Here is a 19,769-nt window from a genome sequence, read left to right as displayed (position 1 = left end):
AGAGCCTCTTAGGGCCATCAAGATGATTGGTAACTTTTCATCCCAATCTTTTCCTGAGCTTTTTACCTGTTTTTCAAAAGCTTCCTTCAGAGTGCGATTGGTTCGTTCTACTTGTCCAGAGGACTCAGGGTGTCCGGCTATGTGGAAACGTTGCTTAATGCCGAGAGCCTTACATAGCTCTTGCATAACCTCTCCCACAAAGTGAGATCCTAAATCTGAATCAATTACTCTGGGAATTCCCATTCTTGAGAAAACAATGTTGAAGAGCTGTTTAGCAGTGACAGAGGCAGTGTTGGTTTTAGTAGGGATGGCTTCCACCCATTTGGAGAAGGGATCTACTATTACCAGACAGTATTTATTCCCTCTACTAGTGGTGGGCAAAGGACCTATATAATCTATCTGAATTCGGGACCAAGGACCCTCTATTCTTTGATGCCCCAATGCATTCTTTTGAACTTTGTGATCAGCATTAACCATGGCACACTGTAAGCAATTATCACACCATTGGTCTACATCTGCTTTCATGCCTGGCCACCAGCCTGTATCTTTAATCCTGTTCAAAGTATCCTGTTTTCCTTTGTGTCCTTGCTCATGCACAAACTGAATCAGATCCCCCCATACCTGGCTGGGGATTATCCAGTGCCTTTGACCATCTGTATTTACTGCCCACCAGACATTATCAAACTGCTCAATCTTGTATTTGCCAGTAAGATCTTTTCCTGCTTTGGCTAAGGACTGGATTTCTGTATCCCCATGCTGAAGGGTACTTAAGTCTAAGGTATCTATTCCTTTAGTCCCTAAAGTTTGTCTCTGGGTAGTTACTGCATCTATTTTCTTTACCTGGTCTGTCTTCAGTGTGGTTACTAGTAGCAGCATTTTTGGCTAAGGCATCAGCTTTATTGTTCCTTTATTGTTCCAATGTGCTTCTTCTGAGTGATTTTTCTGGTGCCCCTTTGTGCGAGTCACCCAGGTGTCCCCAGTTCTTTCTTTGATCAGGTTGGCAATTTTTCTCCATTTGTCTGAATGAGAAATGGGACGCCCATCTGCAGCTACCATTTCTCTAACTAACCAAAGTGGGAGCCACACAGTGATTGCTCTGGCTGTCCAGTCAGAGTCAGTATAAATAGCAACAGAAGTGTCCCAAGATTCATAAGCTAGGACAGCTTTAACTGCCTCTACTTCAGCTGCTTGGGCAGAATGAGGGCGAGCTGGTCCTTGGAGCACCTCTCCGTCATTTATGCGGATGGCTCCATACCCTGTTAGGGGATGCCCTTTATGATAGAAACTTGATCCATCTGTAAACCAAATTACAAACCCCTTCTGTTGTGCATCTGCAAGCCTCTTATCTCCCTTGACAGGCCATTCAAGGTGTTTTAGAAGAGGGAGGGGGCAGGTATGCTCCTCTCCTTCTATGATTAATCCATATGGGGCTGGTGAAACAGCTTGCTCTTTTTTAAACTCTACTCCTCGGTTTACTAGGGCGAGGGTCCACTGAGCAATTGCGTGGGTTAGAAACCTGGCCGTCTTGTATTTTCCCTGATATGATGTACTTAAGCAGGGAATGCACAGTCTGAACAATGACCTTTGACCCTCCAATAATAAAATTCCCCAATGTGCAAGGCTCCAGACCAGAGCAAGACACTCCTTTTCACAGGGGGTGAAGCCTTGCTCTGTTCGATTAAGGAGCCTGGAGGCATATGCAATGACTCAGAGCTTATCACATTGCTTTTGACTAAGAGTGGCTCCAATACTTGTTTTTGAAGAGGCCAACTGAATTACAAAAGGAAGGACAGGATCCGGATAGCCCAGAGCTGGAGCACAAACTAAATCTTGTTTTAAGGTAGCCAGAGCAGTTTGTTGGTCTGCTCCCCATTCCCAAATCCTGTTTTTCTTTAATAATTTATACAGAGGCTTAGCTTTGTCAGAGAACATTTCAATGAACTCTCTGGAGAAGTTAAAAAGTTCCCAGAAGAGCTTGCAAAGAGTGTGTATCTGGGAGAAGGCAGCTTTCCTACGGTTTCTACCCTTTGCTGATCTGGAGTCCTGCCATCCTCTCCAAGACATACACCCAGGTATTTCACTTGTTGCTGCACTAACTGAGCCTTTTCCCTATTTACCTGAAATCCAGTTTCCTGTACTATAGTCAGCACCTCCTTAGTGATTTCTCTGTTCATTTCTGCAGTGGGGGTGTGTATCAAAATGTCATCCACATATGAAATTACGTGCGAGTGGTGCTTAGGGCTCAAACGGTTCCACATTTTAGTGACATGGGCATGGCAAATACTAGGGGAAGAATGGAAACCTTGGGGAGTTCGGCTGAAGGCATATTGTTGTCCCCTGTAGGTGAAAGCAAAAACTTATACCAACATGAAGGATGGAGAGGTATAGCCATGAAAGCATTGGCCAAATCGATTACAGGGAACCATTTGGAGCCGGCTGCTACTGCTGCTAAGATCTCATTGTATTTAGCTACCACAGGAGCAGCGGCAGGGGTGGCTGCATTTCAGGCACGGAAGTCTATTGCCATTCTATAAGTGACCCCGTCCGCTTTAAGGACTGGCCGTACTGGCGCATTGCAAATACTTTGCATAGGCACAAGCACTCCTTGTTCTAAGAGACTATCTATAGTAGTTCTAATGCCTTCCTCTGCTGCCGCTGGGTATTTATACTGTCTTTGAGGAGGGGGAATCTTTTCCTTCAATCAAAACTTCAGCATTTATTTTTCCACACTCTGCCTTATGTTTAGTCCACACACTGGGAAATTCCTGTACCCATGGATCACTAATGGAGGTTAGGGTGGCAGTAGGTGCCTTTATGGTAGCACAACGATGCACAGCAGAGACTTGTGCAGGTCCTCCTTTTAACTCCCTTAACACCCCATTAGCTAGATCTACAGTTAGCTGAAATGCCTGGAGGAAAGGAACTCCTAGGATTCCCTTCTCATTTCCCTCATGAGCACAGCACTCTACTTTTCCTTGCAATCTGTCAATTTGCAAGGGAACATCCTGCCAGACAGGAGCTTCCTGAATTTCTCCCCCATATCCGCTGAGCTGAACATGTTTCATGGTGGGTCTCCCTCCAGAGATCCACCGGGGACTTAGAATATTTACCGAGGATCCAGTATCCACTAGCAATTGGGCTAACATCCCTGGGTTCCCCACTGTAGCCCTCACAGTGGGTCTCCCCCATGCATCACACTGAAGTCTTGTGACCAGTTGGGGAGGCCCGAGGAGAACCGGGCACCCCTATTGATCAGCAGACTCCCTCTGGAGCCTCCACTCAGGAGAGGAGGCAGGGGTCTGGCGCTGACAGGGAGCGGGCACATGGGATGCACTCTGTACTGGGGCAGTGGGCTGAGGAGGTGCTCCCTGCATTAACTCTGCTTTCCACATGGCTTGAGATAAAGCATTAATCAGGACACTAATGGGCTGACCATCATATTTTCCCATATCTTCCCCTAAATTCACTAGCTCTTTCCAAATCATTCTCCTAAGGGTCTCTTTGGGCTGTCGTTGCCCGGGGTTGTGAGGCAAAGGGGGATTAGAACTGGGAGGGCGACTGGCAGAGTGAGGACCATTATTTGCAGAGGTGATAGCCTGCACAGGCTCTGAAGTAATCTTTTTGCCTGCTTGTCTCTCTAAAACACCAGTCTCTCGCAGCAAATCTCCTGCTTGTTTGATTTCTGCCACTAGTTCATTCCATCTTATGTGTTCTAAATCCACAACCCCATGGTCATTTTCATCTGGGAATTTAACCCTGCATAGGTGCTCTGTATTAATTCAAGTCCCTGATAATGGAAAGTGATGACTCCATTCTGTTCTGTCTGGGGCAATGAATCAGAGAGAGCTGCTAGCATTTTCTTTCGGATCAGGTAAGATTCTGGGGCTTCTCCTGGCTTCTGCTCTTCCATTACATACAATTTCTTAAGGGAAGAAGCAGGCAGTAATATTTTAAGAGCACTTATCATCCATTCCTGGGGTCCAGGAGCAGTTCGCTCCCAAGAACTTATGCCCATGTCTAAAGCATCTGCATCACAAGGAGAAGCACATAACTGAGCTACTTGAGTTAAGTCTGTGCCATCAGCAGAGGGGTACATTTGCCAAACCTGAGCCAGCCATGCAATAGCAGTGTCTCAGTTCAGTGGCCCCAGTCTCTCAGCAATAGCCTTGGCTTGCCTGGGAGACCATCTCACTATGTCAGTGACTATTTCCATTGTGGGAAGATCATCTCCTGCAACTAGGCGTTTAACCTCCTTTGTGGAAACGGGCAACATTATGCACATAGGGCCAATCGGGGTTGATTGGGCTCTTGGGGACTGCTTCAGGGAGTGCCTCCATTTTCCCAGGGGACTCAAAATCACAATCCTCTCTCAGCCTTACAGCTGCTATCATTCCCTTATGGACACTAAGTTGGGCATGCAATTTACTGATCTCTGCCTCACACTTCTGATGGCTTGCTGCTGTCTTTGCTGCCTTTTTTTCCTCTGCCAGGAAACGAGTTGCTGCTCTCACTTCTTCTAACAATACATTTGTGTGCGCTAATTCTTTCTTATACAGCTCTAACGTCTTGCTTACCTTGTCTCTGTCTTCCTGCATATCTCTAAGTAACATTACCAGTTTAAGCTTTTCTGCTACAAAAATCACACCCGTTTATCTCACAATCTTTCAAACGCTGTTGTAACTGTTCTTTTTCAAGCTCCATCTCAATTATTTCCAAACATGCATAAAACAATGCCCAGGCAGCAGCTTCATCTTTTGCACTACTACATGGCTTAAGAATGGTGCAATACTGTTCAAAACTCAAACCTGCCTTAGTCAGGGGATTCTCACCCTTGAAGCACCCTTTTTCCCAGGGACATTTTCCCTTCTTCATTACCCATCTCTCTAACCTGCAGGGTTTCTCCTGCTTCAAACCGGCAGCTAAAGGAGTTTTACCAGACATCTCCATTTCCCTTATCACACTAATGATCACTATCAAGAAGCCTCTTTTACACAGTCACTTAGATTCCACACTGCCACAGTATTACTCCACAATCCTAGTTCTAAAGTACAACTCTTAACTCTACAGCATGGTCTTAAAGTTATTCCAGCACAGTTCTTAACTTAAAAGTTACAGGAGGTCTATGAGAGAGGGACCTAGCTGAAGGAGCTTGGTCTGATAAGAAAGAAAAGAGAAAAAAGGAAAAGAAAAAGGAAAGTAAAGCTTTCAGGTAGGTGCCTCAGTTTACCACTCTGCAGCAACTACTCAACAATTACCATGTGATTAGGGTCACATGCTGCCAGCTATCTCCACCAATTTTGTTACCAGATTTGCCCATTACTTTGGGGTGTGCTCATTTATTAGGGATAGTTTCTAGGGTCTTGGTGATTCTGTCAATGTGCTGCTTGTGTTACTATACGGAGCTGTATCTCTCCCTTCTGCAAGCCCTCACCCCCAATGGAGCTATCTTGCAGGACTCCATCTCAATGGGGCTGGGTTCCTCCAGTCACCAAATCAGTCATACACACAAACACACACAAATTAACGTGACACGCCTGACCGGGCCAGGTTGATATGCATGGACAGGCTGACACCCTCATATGCCCAGAATCAGTTCATCAGAGCAACGATGATGTGTCTGACAACGAACTGCAGTCAGACACAAGCACACAGGTGAACAGAATCCCTCTGAATCCGGCTGGGTTCAGCTGACACCCTCATGGGCCAGCATTCAGTTCATAAGGGCACGTCTGAGTCAAACTGGGTCAATCAGCCTGTACAAGCTGATCCCCTTATGTGTTTCCAAATCAGCACATCCCAATCTTTGGCCTCTTGATGAGCAGACCCCACAGTAATTTTGGCCTTCACAGGGATCTTTAGCTTAGGTAAAAGAAGTGTTGCTGCAGAGCATGGGAGGAAAGGGAAGCAGAGAAGTAAAAATACACCCAGTTACTACCAGTTTGACTATAAAAGTTATTTATTGCTAAGCATATGAAATATATAATGGTACTAGTAGTAATAGATATGCAAAAGAAAAACACACACAAACAATTACAGTACTACCCTGGTTTCACTAAGTATTTGGGGAAACTTAGCTCAAGCTTAACTATGACACTTCAGGTTCAGAAGTTTATGCCTAGAGAGAAAAGAGAGAGAGCGAGCACTGGTATCTCACCAGTCCAAGGTACTCAGGCTGCAAAGCTGACAGGCACAGTCCTTGAAGGGAGATGTTCTTGGGACGCTGGAAGAACACATCAACAGAGGATGGTGTCAGCGCAGGAGTTTTTCTTCTTTCTTTCTTCTTGAAGCACGCACACTTTTTTTTTTTTTTTATACAGACTTTTATACCCTCAGTTCAGCTGCTTCAAGCATTCTCAATAGTGTAAATCATTGTCTCTTCTTTTGACAAGGGGTTATCTGTTTTGGAACATGTCAAGAAAATGACTGATAATAATCAGGAAACACAAGGTTAGGGAGTAACCAAATACTTGGGAGCCAGCTTGAAATTCCTATGGGTAGCAGATATACTGATGGGATCTCTCATGGTTTCTTCAGAAACAATAGATAGCTTGCAGCATCAGGATTTTGGATTTTTACTTGTGCACAAGCCTCAGCTTAGCATGACTTTTCCAGATCTTACTATAGTCTTTTAACAGACTTAAAGCAATTATTGGGGTGTTCATAACCTTTTGTGGAGAGGACTCCCACCAGTCGTCTCGGGAAAAGTATGACAAGACCTGTGATTAGGGCTCCAAGGGGCTGGACGCTGTGATGAACCCTTAGCCATTGTTCAAACGTTGCCCATGCCCCCTCTGACTTGGTCTCTTGCCTCAGCATTCCCTAACCCGGCAACCGAGTTTTAGTCAATCAAGTTTAAATAGGCCTCCCATAATGGGACCGGGGAATGTATGGCCTGAGATGCCTATTAAACTTGGGGGGGGGGGTGTCTGAGGGCGGGGGGAGGAGTTCTTAGTAAATCCAGATTAGAACTGGTCTGATAAATGCTGAGCTGGGTGTGTGTGTGAAGATGGGTTGATTAACATTTCGAGCACAGATTCCCCATCATGCAGTGCTCCCCTGTTTCTCTGGTCCCAGAATTCACTACAGTCTCTGCTTTAGTCTTTCTCCATCTGTTCTCCATCTCTCATGTAAATGAATGGTCATCTGGTTCCATCTCGGATGCAAATGAGACCTAGGACAGTTGGTTTACTCTTGTCACCCTTATCTGGAGGGTCTTACGTGTGTCTCTCGCTGCATCCTAATCAGTTTCATTTATGTAGGGGGGTGGGGGGGGTGAGTCAGACAGACTGCATCCTGTGCCAGGGTTGCCCAAGAACACACAGCTGAGACATAACAACCTGCTCCCCTTCCCAAATGTCCTTCGAACCCTCCTCCCGTATCCAATTTCTTAACCACCTCCCCGTGCTGTCCATTGTTCCCCACCTCCCCGACACCTCCCTCCCTATCCCCCTCTTCAATAATACAATTATAATCCCCAACAAATACCTTGTTCCCTCCCCATCCCCCACATATCCCCAGCTTCCAGAAAAATCCCCTGTGCTCAGCCCTCAGTGCAGATGCATACACATTAAAAATCCCCACCTCCACCCCCACCTTCAGGTGCTGCAAGCAACCCTCAATTAGCGTTTCTACTGCCAACACCCTCACCTGTGCCTCCTTAAGTAAAACACCCACCCCCGCTGTCCTATTCCCTTCTGCCCCCGCCCACCAAGATTGCCCCTTCTCCCATTGTTTCCTTAAAAACCTATAATTCCCCTTCCACCCTATCCCACACTCCTGCATGCAAATTATATCTGCTGAAATAGTTCCAAACACTTCCACACCCTCTCCCACCTCTTCCTTGTCAAAAGGCTCCTCATGTTTAACGAGGCCACCCTCAACATCATTTCCAAAACTTTCAAAAGAAAAGGAACACCCTTATTCCCTTACCCCTCCTCCCCACTCCCACTCTCTAACTCACTCTGACCCTTCCGCCACAGACGGAATCCCTTGTCTCCATATTCCCGTAGTCGCCACCAAACCCTCCACTGCCCCAGGGCTCAAAAATCCCACCCTCTCCTCCCCCTCCCCTGTTCTGTCTCTTCCCCCTTCCACCTTCTCCTTCCGTTTCCCTTCCCCCTTCCTCCCCTCCCTCTTTCCCCAACTCTCCAGGTTCGTCCACTTCCACTCCCACTCTTTTCTTACCCCCTTCCCCACTCCCCCCCCCCCCCCCCGCTGCTTCTTCCTTTTCTTTAAACCCCCCTCCTGCCCTTGCTCCAGGGCTTCCATTCCTTCTGCCCAATCTCCCCCCTTGGGCTTTTCCGCTCCCCCTAATCGCTCCACCATCCCTCTCAGTTGTTTCAAAGCCTCACCCCCACCTTCTTTCTCTCCCTTTTGTTCTTCTCCCTTCCCTTCCCCCTCCACTTCTTCCTCTGAAAGCCCCAGCACTGCTTCTTCAATCCCTTGTTGACCCCCCTCCCCCTCAGGTGTCTCCTCTACAAATGATCTCCTCCTCCTCCACCTGCACCTCCAGCTGTTCCTCATTCCCTCCTTCCTCCGCTCCCCTCTGTTTCTCCCCGTCTCCACCCACCCGTACTCTGTTTGCGTAGGAGTACGGGCACTCCCGCTGAATGCGACCCTCCTGCCTACACCCGGTGCACATCAGTTTTTCTGTACAGAACTGTGCTCTGTGCCCCATTCCCCTACACCGAAAACAAACTGTTAACAAACAAAATGCAGCCAAGTTCCCCCCCAACCCACACCTGCTACACACCTTCGGCTGGTCATGGTATGTAACATACCCCCTGCAAGGTCCAATTTGAACCACCAGCAACAAATGCCTCAGACCCCCAGGGTTCCCCACCTCTTCATGTAATAAAACTTGTGCCCTCCACGACCCCGTCCAGACCCTCCATCCGTCAAAAACCCTCTCCACATTCAGCACATGCTGCACCTTTCTCTCCAGCCAATCCACCACATCCCCTTCCTCCAAAACATCAGTGTACAACTTAATAAACAACACCCGCTCCCATGCTTTCTGGCCCACTTCAAAATTTAGCCCCTCCAACTCCCCGCACTCCACAGGTGCCTTATACGCTTCCCAAAAAGCAAAGTAGGCCTTGCAGTTCCAAAAGGACACGTGCCACTCCTTGAAATTATCAAATGCCACCACACAACTCAAGTCCACAGGCTCCACCTTCAGTGTGGCAAACGGTACCCGCGCCATAAAGTCCACCCGGCTCAAAGTCTTTGAGCTGTTAAACCCCTTTCTAGCCAAAGTCACTTTGACCCTCCATCTTTTGTCCCTCCTCCGGTCTCCATCTTCCTGCTCCGGCCCAGAAGGTACCGCCGTCCACGCCACCATCTCCTGCCCACGAGCCTCCTGCCGTCCGCCCTCTTCGGGGGTCTTCCTCCTCCCCCCCGCACTCTCCCGGCTGGTCCTTCCCACAAAGCTCCATCCCTCCTCCACCGCCATCCACTCACCTCCGTCTCTGCTCCGCTCACCTCCTCCCGTCTCCCGACTTCTCTGCCCACTCTTGCCTGGATCTTGCTCTCTTTGCCTCCGCTCCGCTCCCGTCTGCTCCACCAACTCCATTGCCACCGTCACCTCCATCATCGCCCTCGCCGTCGCCATCCCTGCTCTCCTCCCAGCGCTTGGCCTCCCGAGGCCCGACCAGGCAGTGGCCGGACCTGCGCCTGACCGCCAAACTGATCTTGTGGTAAAAATATAGCATAATCTATATTTTCCTGCTTTTATAATTGCTTCTACGTATTTTCATAATTGCTTTTGCTAAGGCATATATGCTAATGATAGATTTACGAGTATGCACAAAGACTTCTACAGACAGAGCCAGGAACAGATGCAATAAATAACTCCTTACGAGAGATAAGAGAAGAGGGGCAGGGAAGATGCTGAGGTGGAGAGACCAGACCCTGACCGAAGGATGACCGCGAGGGGCTTAAGAACTGCCCCTGGGAGGGGATTTAAGATGTAAATGAGACATGTATGTAAACCATCATAGAACATGTAACTGCTAGACATACGATGCAAGACGTAATGCTAAGTCTGCCAATAATTGCACGATACGTTGAAATCTATTGTTTACCTTGGCTATAAAAAGACGTTTCAGACCCAGTTTGTGGTCAACCCTTGATCCGAGTGGCACAACTCCTGGGTCGGTCTGTTTGCAAACAAATAAATCTGAAATTGGACCTAGCCTGTGTGTGACTCTCTCCTGGGGTGGATTGGACAAGCCTCTAGGGGCACGAAACTAGCCGTTTGTGCAACAATCTGAGCCTTCAAGAGGCTGAGAAACGATAACCCACCCAGGGCTGGAGGGGGAGCGGACCCCCCGGGGCCAGCAGCCTGGGGGGCCCTGCAAGCAGGGCCAGGAGTGGCCCCAGCGGTGTGGCGACTGACTGATCAGCTGGCTGGCTCTCCTGCAGGAAAGCCACCATGTGGGCGGGGGCTAGCAGATGTGTGCCGCTCCTTCCTCGACTCGACTCCTTGCTTCAGTCAGTGTGCCCAGGTTTCTAGCATCTTTTTAATCCTCTTCCAGGTGATCCGTCCTGTGGCGGCGTGGTGACTGGTCGACTGGCTGGCTCTCCTGTGAGAAAGCCACTGTGTGGGCAGGCCGGGGCTGCCAGGTCAGGTGTGCCGCTCCTTCCTTGACTCGACCTTGTCCTCAACTTGACTCCTTGCTTCAGTTTGCCCAGGTCTCAGTCTACTGCCTTCGTTCAACTGGACTGGACTGGCCTGGCTCGCACCCCACTGCTGTGTCTTTCATCGTTGTCAACGACAACACTCGACGAAGGCAGCATCTGGTCTTAAGGGGCCTTGCGGGCCGAGCCAGGGAGCAAGGGGGGGAATGGGGGGGGGGGAAGCTGCAAGGCCTGCCAGTAGCGGGGAAAGCTCCAGCCCCCCAGCCTCCCCGGCCCTCCGGGTGCCGCCACCCAGGCCATGGCAGGCCCCCTGCAGTGTGGGCCAGCTCCCAGCCCGTGTCCCCTGCCCACCCGGGCCCAGGCCTCACGGCCCCCCACCACTGCCGGCAGGGTAGGCCCGCCAACAATGCCGCCCGGGAGGCCAGGGGGGCAGGTGGGAACGTGCCCACCCGCACCCCTGCTGGCCTCCCGGCTTGCTGCCCAGTGGCTCTTTGCATAGGGTTCACCCCCACCCCCCACCCGGGGTTGGCCTGGGGTCACCAGCTCCAGGAGGCCCATGCTGCTGCTGCTTTTGGAACCGACAGAGGAGAAAGGCGCTCCCCCGGAAGGGGAGCGGGCACCGGGCCCCGAGGCACTGCAATACCGGGCCGATGAGCGGAGGCGCTGGAGCAAGCTCTGAGGCCCGCTCCCAGCACCAAAAATGCGTTTAATGTGTCAGTCCTCATAAATTGAGGACGTATCAGCAATTAAACTGATAAGAACAGATTTTTTTTTTTTTTATCATCAAGTACCAAAAATATTTGAAAACTTTCAACACAAACAACAAGATCTCCAAACTTTTCTGATTCAAAATACAACGTATACATTAAACCCCGTAACATAACATTCCTTTCAAGACAACCAAAACACATTACTTCCCCCCCAAACAACCAAAATAAAACACTTCAACATATCCCTCCCACCTTCGCCACCACCAATTCAACCTCTTTTTCATTTCAATCACTCCCTCTTTCAGTATTTAACACAAAATCATAATATATACATTCCCTTTTAGATTCCCATTTTCCTCCTTCCCCTTATCCCAACTCTCCCTCCTTCTACTCAAATAACCTCCTCCACTCAATCCCTTCCCACTCCCCTTCCCCTCTATTTCTGTAATACCCCAACTCCGCATTCAACAAATAAATACTCTCGTGACGTAAAATAAAGCCCCTTTTGCACTAACAAACACCTCACCTTCCATACTGCCACCCGTGTACAAAGTAACAAAACCCTAATTTCCCATTCCCTCTCCTTGTGGTTCACTAACCCATACCAAGCCCCCTCAAAGTTAACGAAAGCGGCCCACCCTACCGTTCTACAAAACCTACTCACCCTCTGCCATACCCTTTGTGCAAAACTACATTCCCATAAAACATGAAGAAAAAAAATCGCCTCCTCCCTCGTGCACAATTCTCGCGGACACTCCGCCCATCTCAGCAAACCCCATCGCCGTTGCTCCGCCCTTACTGGTAACACCCTTCGCACCACCCGCTAAGCAAAATCTTCGTGCTGCCCCTTCCACCTCTTTCTCACCATTCCCTTCCATACCCTCCCCACCTGAGCACACAACTCCCCTATATCCGTCATCCCATCCCTTCCCCTGATCTCCCTCAATACCCTCTTAGCCTCCCCCAACCCCTCACACCCTAACCCCTCCAACCCCTTTACCCTCAAGAAATTCCACCCCCACGTGTACCACTTCACCCGTCTATCTGCCCACAACCCCGTCCACTGTCCCCCATACAACCCCAACCTCCTTAAATACCTCCCCACCCAGTATCTACAAAACTCCCCCACTTTCCTCCCTTCCAACCTCGCTACCCTCACCACCCCTTTCCAAAAATACACATAAACAAAGGCTTCCAAATCAGGTAACCCCCACCCTCCCAACTCCTCCCTCTTGTACACCTCCTGCCTTGCCACCTTCTCCGTCTTCCTCCCCAGAAAAACAAACAGACTTCCCTCTGTACCCGCCACCAGGTGGGTGGGTACACCACCGCTACAAACAACACCATAGGTAACAAAAATTGTTTAATTATCCCCACCTTCCCTCTAAATGATAATTTCCCCATGCCCCATATCCTTAACACCTTCTTCACCCTCCCTCTAACCTCCTCCCACGCCCGTTCCCCTTCCCCTCCTACATCCATGTACACCCCCAACACTTTCAACCCCTCCCTCTCCACCTGCCACCCTTCCTTCCCCAACCCCCTCCAATCCCCCACCACCAGCAACTTGCTCTCCCCCCTATTCACCCATGACCCCCCCCATACTCCCTAATTCCCTCTACCACCCTCCTCAAAGACCCCCTCATCCCAAACCATAAATGTAACATCATCCATATAGTGTCAGCCTCAACTCCCCTCCCCCTGGCACCGATATTACCCTCACCCTCCCATCCCTTCTCACCCGCTGAGCCAACGGCTCCATCCCTCACACACACAGTCCTGGAGAGAGGGGGCACCCCTGGCACACCCCTCTCTCCACCCTAAACTCCCCTCCCAAAAACCCCTTCACCAATATCCTACTATGTGTCCCATCATACAATGCTCTCACCCACCCCACAAATTTCCCCGGAAACCCCATCCGCCCCAAAACCGCAAACAAAAACCCGTGCTCCAAACCGTCATATGCTTTTTCCAGATCCACACTTCCCACCACCACCCTCCAACCCCTCTTCCCCACATACTGCATCATATCCCTCCAAACCCACTGTGTATCTACCATTCTCCTACCCTTCACTGCACACGTCTGGTCCTCCCCCACCACCTCCCCCAACACCTTCCCCATTTGTGTCGCCAACGCTTTTGAAAATAACTTGTAGTCTACGTTCAATGACGTGATCGGCCTCCAGTTTTGCAGCATCTCCGTTTCCCTTTTTGTGCAACAGCACCACCACCCCCACCGCAAACCCCTCCCCCACCACCCCTGACCCCATGATTTCCTGAAACACCCCCACCACCTCCCAAAACCTCTCATAGAATTCCACTGGTAACCCATCCACACCCCGTGTCTTCCCCTTTTTCAACCTCCCCAGCACCTCCCTCACCTCCTCCTCCGTTATATCCCTCTCCAGATCTGCTTCCTCCCCCTCCCCTAACCTCTTTTCCAACTCCCCCAAGAACCTCTCCCCTGCCTTCCCACCCACCTCCCGCTTCTTATACAACCCCGCATAGAACCTCGTCACCTCCTCCAACACCTCCCCTTGCTTCTCTACCCACACTCCCTCCCCCATAACCACCGCCCCCACTTCCCTGCTCCTCTTCTTCACCCTTTCCGCAAAATACTTCCCCCATTCCTACCCCTCCCCCACCCACAGTGCCTGTGCTAGAAACATCCTCTCCTGCTCCCTACTCCGAAACCATTCCTCCACCGCCCGCTTCGCCTCCCCCAACTCCCACTTCACTTCCCTCCCCACCCCCCCACCCCCAATCACCTCCCGGACCAGATTTTGAACCCTTCCCTGCAGCCTCCCCAACTCCCTTCTCTTTTTGCACGCCTTCCATTTCCCCACCCGTATAAACCACCTTCTAATCTTTTCCTTCGTCACCCTCCACCACTCCCATTTGGATTTAAACAGCACCCTCATTGTTCTCCACCCCTCATATTTCCTCCCAAAAGCCCCACATAATTGTTCATCCCCCAGCACCCTTGTATTTACCTTCCACACTCCCCTCCCTAACCTGTAAATCCACCCTCAACACCTTGTGGTCACTAAACCCCACTTCTTCTACTTTCTTACCCTCCACCCTCACCCCCTCAGAAACTAAGACAAAAAAATCAATTCTCGACACCCTCTTTCCCCCCTCGGATCAATCCTCATTCCCATCCACTCCCCCTCCCAAACATCCTGCAACCCCTCCTCCCGTATCCAGTTCCCCAACCACCTCCCCGTACTATCCAGACGCCCACCCCCAACACCCCCTTCCCTATCCCCTTCCTCAGCAATACAATTAAAGTCCCCCACAAAAACCTTCTTCCCTCCCCCCCCCATATCGCCAACCTTAAAAAAAACTCCCTGCATTCAGCCTTCACCGCAGGCGAGTAGACGTTGAACACCCCCACCTCCACCCTCATGAGTTGTAAACAACCCTCAATTAACCTCTCCACCCCAATCACCCTCACCCATGCCTCATTAACCAATATTCCCACCCCCACCGCCTTCTTCCCTCCCACCCCAGCCCACCACCATCTTCCCTTATCCCATCTCTTTCTCAAAAACCTATAATCCCCTTCCCACCCGATCCCACACATAATATCAGCTTGTACCATTCTCAAATACCCTCCCACCCTCTCCCACCTCTTCCTTGACAACAAACTCCTCACATTCAGCGAAGCAACACACAAAGCACTCTCCATTTTAAACATTTCAAACCACAAACTCCTTCCCCTTCACACCTCTTCCCCACTCCCACTCTCCAAAGACTCCACCGAGGACTCTATACCCTTCCTCCATATCCCCGTTGTTTTGACCAGGCCTTCCACCGCTCCTGGACTCAAGAATCCCAACCCCTCCTCCCCTTTCCCTCCCTCTCTTCCATCTTCTTTCCCTTTTTCTTCTCTTCTTCCCTCCCACCCTTTCCCCTCCCCTCCCCTTCCCGTTCCTGTTTCCAACCCCAACATCTTCTTCCCCCCCTTTCTCATCCCTCTGTTACTTTCTTTTCTTTAAACCCCCCTCCTGCCCTTGTTCAATCGCTTCCATTTCCTCTGCCCACTCCATCCCCTTCTTTTGCCCCGTTCCCAATTGCTCCACCATACCCTGCAGTTGTTTTAACACCATGTCCCCCCCTTCTCCCTCTTCCCCCCTCTTCTCTTCCATCTCTATTTCCTCCTCCAACAACTCCATCACTGCTTCCTCTATCCTTTCTCTTCCTCCCTCACAGGTGTTTCCTCCACTACCATCTCCTCCCTCTCCACCGGCACCCCCAGCTGTTCCTCCTCCTCCTCCATTCCTCCCTCCTTTTCTTTCCGCTCCTCTCGATTTCCCGCCATCCGCACTTTATTTGCGTATGACAACCGGCACAGCTGTTGCGTGTGCCCCTCCTGCCCACAGCCCTTACTAACAAAACTCTCTTTGCAAAACTGGGCCGTATGCCCCATCCCCCTACACCAATAACAAATCATCAGCTGGCAAAATGCTGCCAGGTGCCCTTCTTGCCCTCGCCTATTACACAATTTAGGCTGGTCACTGTAGGTAACATACCCTCTATAGGGCCCAATTTGCACCGTCGACATTAAATGCTGTACGGCCCCAGGCCTCCCCACCTCCTCATGAAGTACCACCTTTGCCCTCCATGCCCCCGTCCAAATTCCCCCCCAGTCTCGCTCCTTTTCCACGTAGAATCACCCTTTGCACTTTCTGCTCCAACCAAAACTTCATCTCTCCTTTCTCCAGCATGTCACTATACATTTTTATATACAAACACGCGTTCCCGCGCCTTTTGCCCCATATCAAAACATAACCCCTCCAATTCCCCACGCTCCGCCGCCTTCTTATGAGCTTCCCAGAACGCTGCATAGCTCTTTTCGCTCCAGAAAGGAATATTCCAAATCCTCCTGTTCTCAAACGCCACCACACAACTCACGTCCTTCGGGCTCACTTTCAACGTGTTAAATAACACCGAAGCCATGAAGTCCCATGCCTCAAATTCTTACATCCCTTATGTCCCTCATGGTCAAAGTCACCTTCACCCTCTATTTTGTCCAAAATCCTCTATTTTCTTCCTCTGATCCAGCAGCTTTTGCCGCCCCTGCCGTCTCCTTCTCCTGCCCCAGGGTCTCCCATCGACCTCCCTCCGCCGCTGCTGCCTCTCTCTCTTCGGGGGTCTTCTTCCACCCCACTCCCGGCTGGGCCTTCCCTCGCCGCCACACTTGAGTCCACCCCTCCTCCGTCGCACTCTCTTCCAACCTCCTGGCTCCCCCTCCGATCTTGCTGCTCCTGTCCTCCGCTCTCCTCAGCTCCCGCCTCCGCCTCCGCCAAAACCGCCGCCTTGGGAACTGCAATGGCTATGGCGGTAACAGTCTCCTCCATCCTCCCCGGCACCCAGCCTCTCAAGGCCCGACCAGGCAGCGGCCGGACCTGCGCCTGACCACCAACCTGATCTAAGCCTTCAAGAGGCCGAGAAGCGATAACCCGCCCAGGCCCGGAGGGGGAGCGGGCCCCCTGACTAGGCAGCCCAGGGGGCCTGGCAAGCAGGGCCGGGGGTGGCCCCGGCGGTCGGTCCTGGGGCCTGGCGATTGACCGACTGGCTGGCTGTCCTGCAGGAAAGCCGTGTGGGTGGGCAGGGGCTGGCAGGTGTGTGCCGCTCCTTCCTCGACTCAACACACTTTAAAGTTCTCATGCGCAATTACAGAGCTCAAGTCCTTCAGGTCCACACCACAGTCCCCAAAAAGGACCTTTTCCATAAACTCCGTCCTTTGGAGCCTTGTTGCTCCCCCAATGCCTTTTTTCAACAAAGTCACTCGGACCCTTAACTTCACCCACCACCATGGGTCTTTCTCTCCCCACAGGGATCCTGCATAGTCTCCTTCTTCTTCTCCACGTTCTTCCTTTTTCCCCCAGCCTTTCCCTCTCAATCTTTCCTTCCTCTCACTGTCCTGCTGGTCCCGCCGCTCCTTCCTTTCTTCCTTCTTCCCCACTGATACGACTCTCTCTGCCTCCTCGGCCTCCTTTTCCCTCAGCCGCTCCTCCTGCTTCCTCTTCCTGCCCACCACAGACCAAATGCCCTCCTCCATTGGCTCACTGTTTTTCATCGTCTCCGTCCTCTGCTCCTCACCATCTTCTGACATGCTCCATGGGCCTGAAGAGGGAGCCTGGTGAGGGCTGGGGACATAGGAATAGAGGAGCTTTCCCCCACTGTCACCCTGAGGAAGAGGAAAAGGAGGAGGCACAAGCTAGGTTTGTGAACAAGGGGTGAACGAGGGATGCCTCTGAGGGCCAACCCACCTCCTCAGCTGCTGCTGCCACCACTGTTGGGCAAGGACAAGTCCTGTGGTGACTCTTCTGCAGCAGACAGACTAGAAACCAACCCTCAATGTCCTGTAATCGTTGTCATCATTGCCAGCTGCCTGCCTTTGCCTGGCTTTCAGACTGTGGCAGTGGCTCAGGAGGCCTCCCAACAGGCAAGCAACTGGTGCTGCTGCTTTCTTCAGCCTGCTCTTTGGAGATTTACCCCCTCCCTATCAATTGACATTAGCGGTGGCAGCAATGATAATGCTTGATGAGGGTAGTATCTTGTCCTGCCTTCCTTGCAAGGGTCTGTCTGATGCTACCCCAGGCTCTGCTAAGCTGATGGAGAACAAAGGGCCTGGAAACAGGGCTCACCTTACCCTGCCATCTGCCCCACTGTGGCCTGCTGCTCCCAGCAGTGGGCCGGGCCCCTGACTGGCTGCGAGGACTTGGCCAGTGGCTTGCACCACTCACTCATCTGCCTGTCACCTGCCCAGCCTACCTGGGGCCCACCCAGCCTGCCTGCAGCTGGGCCTCGCTCCCCCAGGTGGGCATGACTGCCACAGGCGGGTTCTGGGCTCTAGCTTGCACTTCAAGCAAGTAGGCAAGCCTGCTTACTACCCTGCTTAATAGGCAGGGTGAGGGTCCTGGCTGGGGCTAACCCACCTTTGCACAGGGCCTGCCTCCTGGGGTCAGTCAGGAGTCATAGCTCAGGTTCAGGCTCAAGCTCCCTCAACCTGAGCCGAGCATCTCAGGAAGCTGCTGCTGCTGCTGCTTTTACAAATCAGTGGGAAGTCGCTCCCCCAGGGGGAAGAGGGCAGCAGACATGGAGACCCTGCAGTACAAGGCCGATGCATGGAGCAGCTGGAGCAAGCTCTGAGGCCCCCTTCTAGTGCCAAAAATATGTTTAATGCATCAGTCCTTCTCGGATCGAGGATGTAGCAATGAGAAAAGCGATAAGAACAGAGTTTTCATAGCAAAATATACTCATAACAAAATAAAAACAAAACCAATGTCGCATATCATCGAGACTAAACACAAACTCCTATCTATCCAACTCAAACAGCATCTTCAGCTTCAGATTTATACCTATACATCCATAGTGGCAACATAAATAGCATTGCATAATATTGACGTGCATACTAGGGCTGTGCAAAGCTTTGGATTGCGATTTGGATTTGGAGATGATTCAGAGGCCGAATCTAAGAATCCAAATTGAATTGCTAGAAGCTTTAGGCTTTCCGAATCGGTTTGGAGCTTCAGAAAAAAAATTGGCGTTTCAGCCATAGGGTGCAATGGGGAATCAATAAAATATCTATAACTTGGTTGTCTTTTGGACGATTCGGATGAATCTTGAAGGATGGCAGCTGCTGCAGAGGGCATGAAGCCTGCCATGTTTCAGGGTGATAGGCACAGGGGTTTCTGGGAAACTGCACCTCAAAGTCCTGAAAGCAAAACTCATGTCATCTGTGTGTGTTAAGGCACAGGGGGTTGAAAACTGCAGGCCTGCTAGGGCCTTCTGAGGCCTTGGTGCCTGCCAGCTGTCAAAGAGAGAGGTGCAGGGGGAGTCTGGGTACTGGGGCCCTGCACCTCTGGCCGCAGGCAGGCAAAACATGTGACATGGGTGCTTGCGGGACAGTGTGTGTGTGTGTGTGTGTGTTCATTCAGGTGTGCCCTTCCTGGTGCTGCGGCCTCTGCACAACATGGCAGTGTGCCCCTGTGAGGTCTCCTCCTCCCCTGCAGATGATGACAGGTCAAAGTAACTTAACTGGCTCAACACCAATAGCACCAGCAGCATCAAAGAGAGGGGGAAGTGGGATGTAGCAGCCCAGGTAGAAGTGCAGAGGTGCCTGGGGAGTCGGATGTCCGGCAGGAGGCGGCGTGCCAGAATTCCCCTGTCTAATCTATATTGAGCCCATGAGTTTCTGTACCTAGGAGACTGATGAAGTTCAGTTCATAGGCCCGGCTGTGAAAAGTGGTTTGTAATCTGTTCCCTCTCAGGTACAGGCCTGAGAGACCGGAGGCAGAGTATTTTTCTGGTGAGGAATGTGCCCCCACAGGTAGTTGGGTATTGTTGTCTTTGCTCCATCCAACTCCCCAGCTACCTCTGCACTTTCACCGGTGCTGCTACATCCCA

General features: G+C 51.1%; 1 long non-coding RNA gene and 1 other non-coding gene across 2 annotated transcripts; both read right to left on the bottom strand.

Annotated features, from left to right (window-relative positions):
- Window positions 1-5,938: 5,938 nt before the first annotated feature.
- Window positions 5,939-10,257, bottom strand: LOC132249668 (uncharacterized). The gene is made up of 2 exons (XR_009461195.1): window positions 9,463-10,257; window positions 5,939-6,396 (listed from the first exon to the last, which is right to left on the bottom strand). It is a non-coding gene; the product is annotated as an uncharacterized LOC132249668 (long non-coding RNA).
- A 993-nt stretch (window positions 10,258-11,250) lies between these two features.
- Window positions 11,251-11,441, bottom strand: LOC132247909 (U2 spliceosomal RNA). The gene has a single exon (XR_009459305.1). It is a non-coding gene; the product is annotated as a U2 spliceosomal RNA (small nuclear RNA).
- Between the last annotated feature and the right edge of the window lie 8,328 nt (window positions 11,442-19,769).

Source organism: Alligator mississippiensis, chromosome 1, assembly GCF_030867095.1.
Source record: "Alligator mississippiensis isolate rAllMis1 chromosome 1, rAllMis1, whole genome shotgun sequence".
Classification (NCBI taxonomy): Eukaryota; Metazoa; Chordata; order Crocodylia; family Alligatoridae; genus Alligator; species Alligator mississippiensis.
Note: the sequence above shows the minus strand (reverse complement) of the source record. Positions and strands in the feature narration are given on the sequence as shown.